Source organism: Macrosteles quadrilineatus, unplaced genomic scaffold, assembly GCF_028750875.1.
Source record: "Macrosteles quadrilineatus isolate MER2022 unplaced genomic scaffold, UCM_ALF_1.0 Scaffold_1__1_contigs__length_201487025, whole genome shotgun sequence".
NCBI lineage: Eukaryota > Metazoa > Arthropoda > Insecta > Hemiptera > Cicadellidae > Macrosteles > Macrosteles quadrilineatus.
The window spans coordinates 111,343,127-111,349,192 of NW_026542594.1; positions in this window are offsets into that span (position 1 = coordinate 111,343,127).

A 6,066-nucleotide genomic window follows, 5' to 3' on the forward strand; every position below is an offset into this window, starting at 1 on the left:
CCAAAAAACAAACAACCATTGTGAACACTCAAACAGTGGCTGTTGTTAGAATACACTTTGAACTCACTGGACACTTTTTTTGGAAAACCATGTTGTACAAACTCTATCACTTTAGACAAAACGTTATCTTTCATGGTTTCTTTACTCACTTCATCATTAGAAACTAGAGGAGTGGACAAATAAGTAAAAAAAGAATCGTCATCTTGGACTAAATCAGAGCTTGGTAATCGCGACAAAGCATCGGCATGTGGTATCAATAAACCTTTCTTGTGGACAATCTTATACTGATAAGCAGACAACATGGTAGCCCACCGTATTAGCTTTGAAGAAGCTAAGTTAGGTATTCTCTTATTTTCACTGAAAATACTCTTCAAGGGCAAGTGATCACTACAAATTGTAAAACTTCTTCCCCACAAATATTTGTGAAACTTTTAGACCAAAAACACAAGCCAGAGCTTCCTTCTCTAATTGTGAATAATTTCTTTGTGCTGGGTTTAGGGTTGCACTTTCAAAAGCTATTGGGTACTCTTTGTTACCTTCAACTTGACTCAAAATTGCACCAACACCAAAAGAACTTGAATCAACAGACAAAATTAATTCTTTTGATGGGTCAAACAATACTAACATAGTTGCTTCTGATAGAGACGTTTTACACTTAGCAAAAGCTAATGCACAATCTGATGACCAGACAAATGGTTCATCTTTTCTCATTAGTTTATGAAAAGGTTCTAAAAGGTCTAGACACATGTGTACAAAGTTTCTGTAGTAATTAAACATTGACACAAATGACTTAAGTTCTGTTAAATTAGTAGGAGCTGGAATAGACAAAATCTGCTGCACTTTGGTAGCAGACGGTGCTTTACCCTTACCAGACAGCTCAAACCCTAGAAATATCAACGACTGTACAAAAAATTCTGACTTATCTACATTTAACTTTACATTGTACTCTTCAAGACGTCACAATATGACCAACACGTGAAATATTGCACAAGCAGATGCTAAGCCAAAAGGAAGGCGGTTGTACATATAGAGACCTTTGATTGTGTTAACAACCAACAATTGTTTACTTGTTTCATGAACTTCTAACTGCAAATACGCTTGGGACAGATCCAAGCGACAAAAAACATTGCATCCCACAAATTTGTTAAAAATATCATCAGGAGTGGGGATAGGATGTTGATCTACTTTTAAATGCTTGTTCAAAGTGGTTTTAAAATCATCGCACATACGCAACTTGCCGTTAGATTTTGGTACACAAACCATGGGACTACTCCAATCTGCATGTTTGACTTTACTTATGATACCTTCAGACTCTAATCTAGACAACTCTTGATTTACTTCATCTCTCAAGGCATAAGGGACTGTGTACGCTTTGTGAAATACAGGTTGAACATCATCTTTCAGATTTATACTGACTTTAAAATCTTTGATTGGTAGTTCATTGTTTTTCTTTGAAAAAACACAAGGGAAACGTTTTGACAAAACTTCAACTACATTTGCTTTAGGCCTACATTGAACCACGGACTGACATTCATCGTTTGGACTCGACACATAATTTACTGGACAATCATTAGTGTTAGACAAACATCCCGACAGTAAGTTAGTTGACCAGTTTGGTGACAAAACTGACAACCAATCTCTCCCTAAAAGAGCGGGACATGACAGCTGTTCAGCTACAATAACATTCAAAAAATGTTGCTTCAATTGGTTTTGGGGTTTAACCTCAACTTCACAAGTACCAAAAATATTTAATTCTTGACCATTGACACTTCTGATTTGACCTAGAAAAGGTGACAATTTAGTTAGCTTTAAGCTCCTAGCCAGATCTGCTCTCAAAATACTAACTGCACTACCAGTATCTACTAGCCAATTAGTAGGTGTACCATTTACTTGTATACATACAGACAAAGGACTGGACTCATTAATTAATGTATTAGACATGTTAACAAAATTAGCGCTATGACAAAAACCAGCAACGTGTCCTTGTTTACCACAGTTGTGACAGATCCAGTCTTTTGCGGGACATTTTGATGGACTGTGTCTCTTAAAACAATAACGACAGGTTTTCCGGTTGTTGTTGGATAGTTCATGGTCCGAGCGGCGGTGCGGGGACGGTGACCTATATCGGGACGGCGAATGTTTATCGGAACGTGGATGACGTGGATAACCAGCTGATGTTGACCGTTGTCTATTGTACGTAGCGGGGGGAGGTGGGGTACGTGATCGCTGTTTGGATCTCCAGGACTGTGACGTAGGAGTTGACGTAGACTGCCGCGCTCCCTGCGTGGTCACGTGACTGACGTGAGCCGTGACGTCATTTCCAGACATAATGTTCGTTGACCTCTCTACCGCTTCCATGTCGAAAATAATTTTGCATGTTTCCTCAAAAGTAATGGCGTCTGATTCAGCTAGTAGATGACTGACCATATTGGTATTTAATAACCCCGACACAAGACGATCTCTTAATGCGTTGTCAAAAAATGATCCGAAATTACATGTACTGGCTAAGGTTTTAATCACAGTAATATAGTCTGTAATGGACTCTCCAACTCGTTGTTTCCGCAAATTAAAAGAATACCTTGTAATGTTTCAATTTAACTTACCGGTAACCGTTTTAGGCTATGTTATGCCTAGGCTAGGTTAGGTTTTTGTTAGATCAATTGTAATAAAAGTAGGCCTATCTCACATTTTTCATAGTTTAAATATTTCTTAATGTTCTTTAAATTACTAATGAAATAATGTTTCTAATAGTTTATTTTGTAAATAGTGGTAATAAAGAATATTTCTACCCACTTACCGTACCTAGGTTAGCTTACCCACTTACCGTATTTAGGTTAGGTTATCCATTGTAAATATTTCAGCAACACAATAACAGTTATGAATGTACATTACTATTTTATTTCACACTCAAAGGGATAAACATGTAAATTTAACAACTAACTAAATAATTAAAACATATTTATTTATTACATTTGTTTCAATGTTTGTTTACTAGTTTACAATAGCTTCTCTGACAGCTCGAGCTCCAGCCGGCAGCAGCTGATGGATCAAGAACGATCAAGTGGGCAGCGATGACGTCAGGCTGCCGGAAAAGGAAGATAACTTTTGGTGGAAACATCTGGGTTTAAAGTTCTAGAACATTCCATGGTCTCCATAGCAACCAAATCGGGTATAAATACAGCAGTCCACGGGCCAGTCTTCACTTCACGAGTTGACAGTCAGCGCTGCGGGTTTAAACCATTTGCCAGGCGCAAATAAAACAATAATCAATAGTAATCAAATTTGTATTTGTAAAAGAAAATAAAAACAAGGAATAAGGTCAGTCCCAATTGTGTACTCATTTGAAATATTAATAAGGTAATTTGAATTAGACAAGTAAGTAGGATAGAAATTAGAATAGGCCTACACACAAAGCATTTGTCAGGCCCCGGCAGACCGCTGGTGCTGCGGCTTTAACACTCAACACTCACGCACATTCGGTAGTTGTCTGGCACCTTTTTTTAAAGAGTGCTGCGACCGAAATAACACTTACAAGTAGTGTCACTAACAATTTAACTCCATACAAAGCATTTGTCAGGCCCCGGCTGACCGCTGGTGCTGCGGTTTAACACTAAACAAGCACGCATATTTGGTAGTTGTCTGGCACCTTATTTTAAGAGTGCTGCGACCAAATAACACTTACACATAGTGGCTCTGTATAACTTAACATTATATCTCACATTTCACACATTCTGCAGTTAGGATAAAATCAGTCACGTGGCAAAGAACCCATCCCTGAGAAACTTTGATAAAAATACAAAATAAAATAAATACAATTAAATGAAATGCAGAGTTAAGTCATTGAGACGTTACAAATTGGCACCCAACTAGGTGGCTTGATTTTATCACGGTTATAGATTATTTTAATGCAGAGATATAATTTACGAAAATATATAACACCTACACTTAGAGCACAAGAAGCACACTTAAATATGAGCCGGCAATTAGACGAAATCAATATGGAAGAATTATTAAACCCTAATAATGACAATCCCGGAGATGACTTATACAGTATCGATAATCAAAATTTAGCGTCTGGCGACAATCTAAATCATAGTAACGTAACAAGTCCCAGTAGAACACAGCACACAAACATGGACCAAACAATAATTAGGCCTATATTACAGACACTTGAAGAGTTTAAAGAACAAGTATTGTCACAATTTAAACAAACTAAACAAGAAATAGAAAAAGTTCGGAAGGATCTGACCATCGAAATAAGACAAATCGAATCCAAATTTGATACAAAAATAACAGAATTAAGGGAAGAAGTACACAACCATATTGAGGAAAGAATCGCAATGATTCAAGAGAATCAGGAAAGAATCAATAAGGAATTTGAGGCAAAGTTAAAAGCTGGGAATAGTGGGAAACCAGTAGGCCTACATATCACATGTCCTAGCACCATAGCTAAAGACTTACCAAAATTCAATGGAAAATCAAAAAACCCAAATCAATTCCTTTCTAGGCTGAAAAACTATTATAACAGGGAAAATGAACGAAGGCTTTCACAGGATGAACAATCACTGAATTTAGAAGAAATCTTAGATATATGCTTGGAAGGAACTGCAGCACGATGGTGGGATCTAGTTAGGACTTCAGTACACGATATTGAAGACTTTGAAAAATATTTTATGAACAAATATTGGAATGAGGAGATTCAAGATGGGATTAAAACTAAATTAGACTTAGAAAAATACATACCAAGGAGGGGACTGACAAGAACAGAGTATTTCATCGACAGAGTAATACTGTTGCAAAATATGACACCAAAATTCACAGAGAGGGAAATAGTTCGTCGCCTTGTTCGACATTTTGACGAAACAATTCAACAGGCCTCCAGAGTGCAAAACATAGTTTCAATACATCAAATTGAGGAACTATTAAGTAGAGAAGATACGATAGAAATTAACGAATCTATACGGAACGAGGCAGAAAGGAATGTAGAACGAAGAAGTTCATACAGTCACAGACCATCAGGAAGAAACATGGATCAACGAGGTTCATTTAATCACAGGCCATCAGGGGACAGACACTATTTTGAAAAGAAAAATGAAAATAGGAGGGATCATTTCCAAAATAATTATGGAAATAGAAACAGCTATGATCACAATCAAAAACCAGGAGATAGTAACCGAGAAGAACCTAAACAAAAATATTTAAACTAGATAGCACTGGAAATAATGCAGGCCTAAGGGAAATTTTGACATCACCGGACAAGACACTTAATAAATTTTCAGTGCAAAATGAATTAGAAAATATTAGGCCTATAAATAATATTTATGTCGACAAAGAATTCTTACTAAATGACAACATCAATAATGTTGAAGAAACTAAACACATGTATCATGTACCAGAAATTGACATTAATTTTGAAAAAGTTAGTACAGTGTGTATATTAGACACTGGAAGCACTGTTACTTGTATGCAAAGGGAATGGTTTTTAAAAAAATAAACACAATTTAGGAAAATATGAAGAATTTCCATTAACAAATACTATAATAACTACAGCAGTGAATCAGAAGTCCCAGCGAGTTAAGAGTATTATCTTAATAAATGCAAAAATAGGCTCAATAAGTACACAAATCCAATGTTTGATTATACCAAACTTGATTAAGGAAATAATAATTGGAATCGATACGATGAAAGAACTGAACATGGTTATAAATTTAAATAAAAACTATGCTACTATAGGAAAAGAAAACATCAAATTTAACAATAATTTCATTCAAAGCATAAGATGCAATATATTACAAACAGGAGAATTCACTCAAAGTATGGATGAGAAGGAAGACAATCTATTAAGTAGAGAAGAAATTTCTGAAGAAATCAACAAAATTAGTCATATAGATGAAGAAGATAGAGAAGAGACAAAGCAATTAGAAGAAACATTAGGGTGGAAGTTAGAATTGGAACAATATTCAGAAATCATAGAAAATGAAGAGATAAAAACAGCCCAGCCAGAATTGAGGATGTTAGAAGAAGAACATAGAAAAAATGAAGAACTGAAGACTGGAGAAGAGAAAA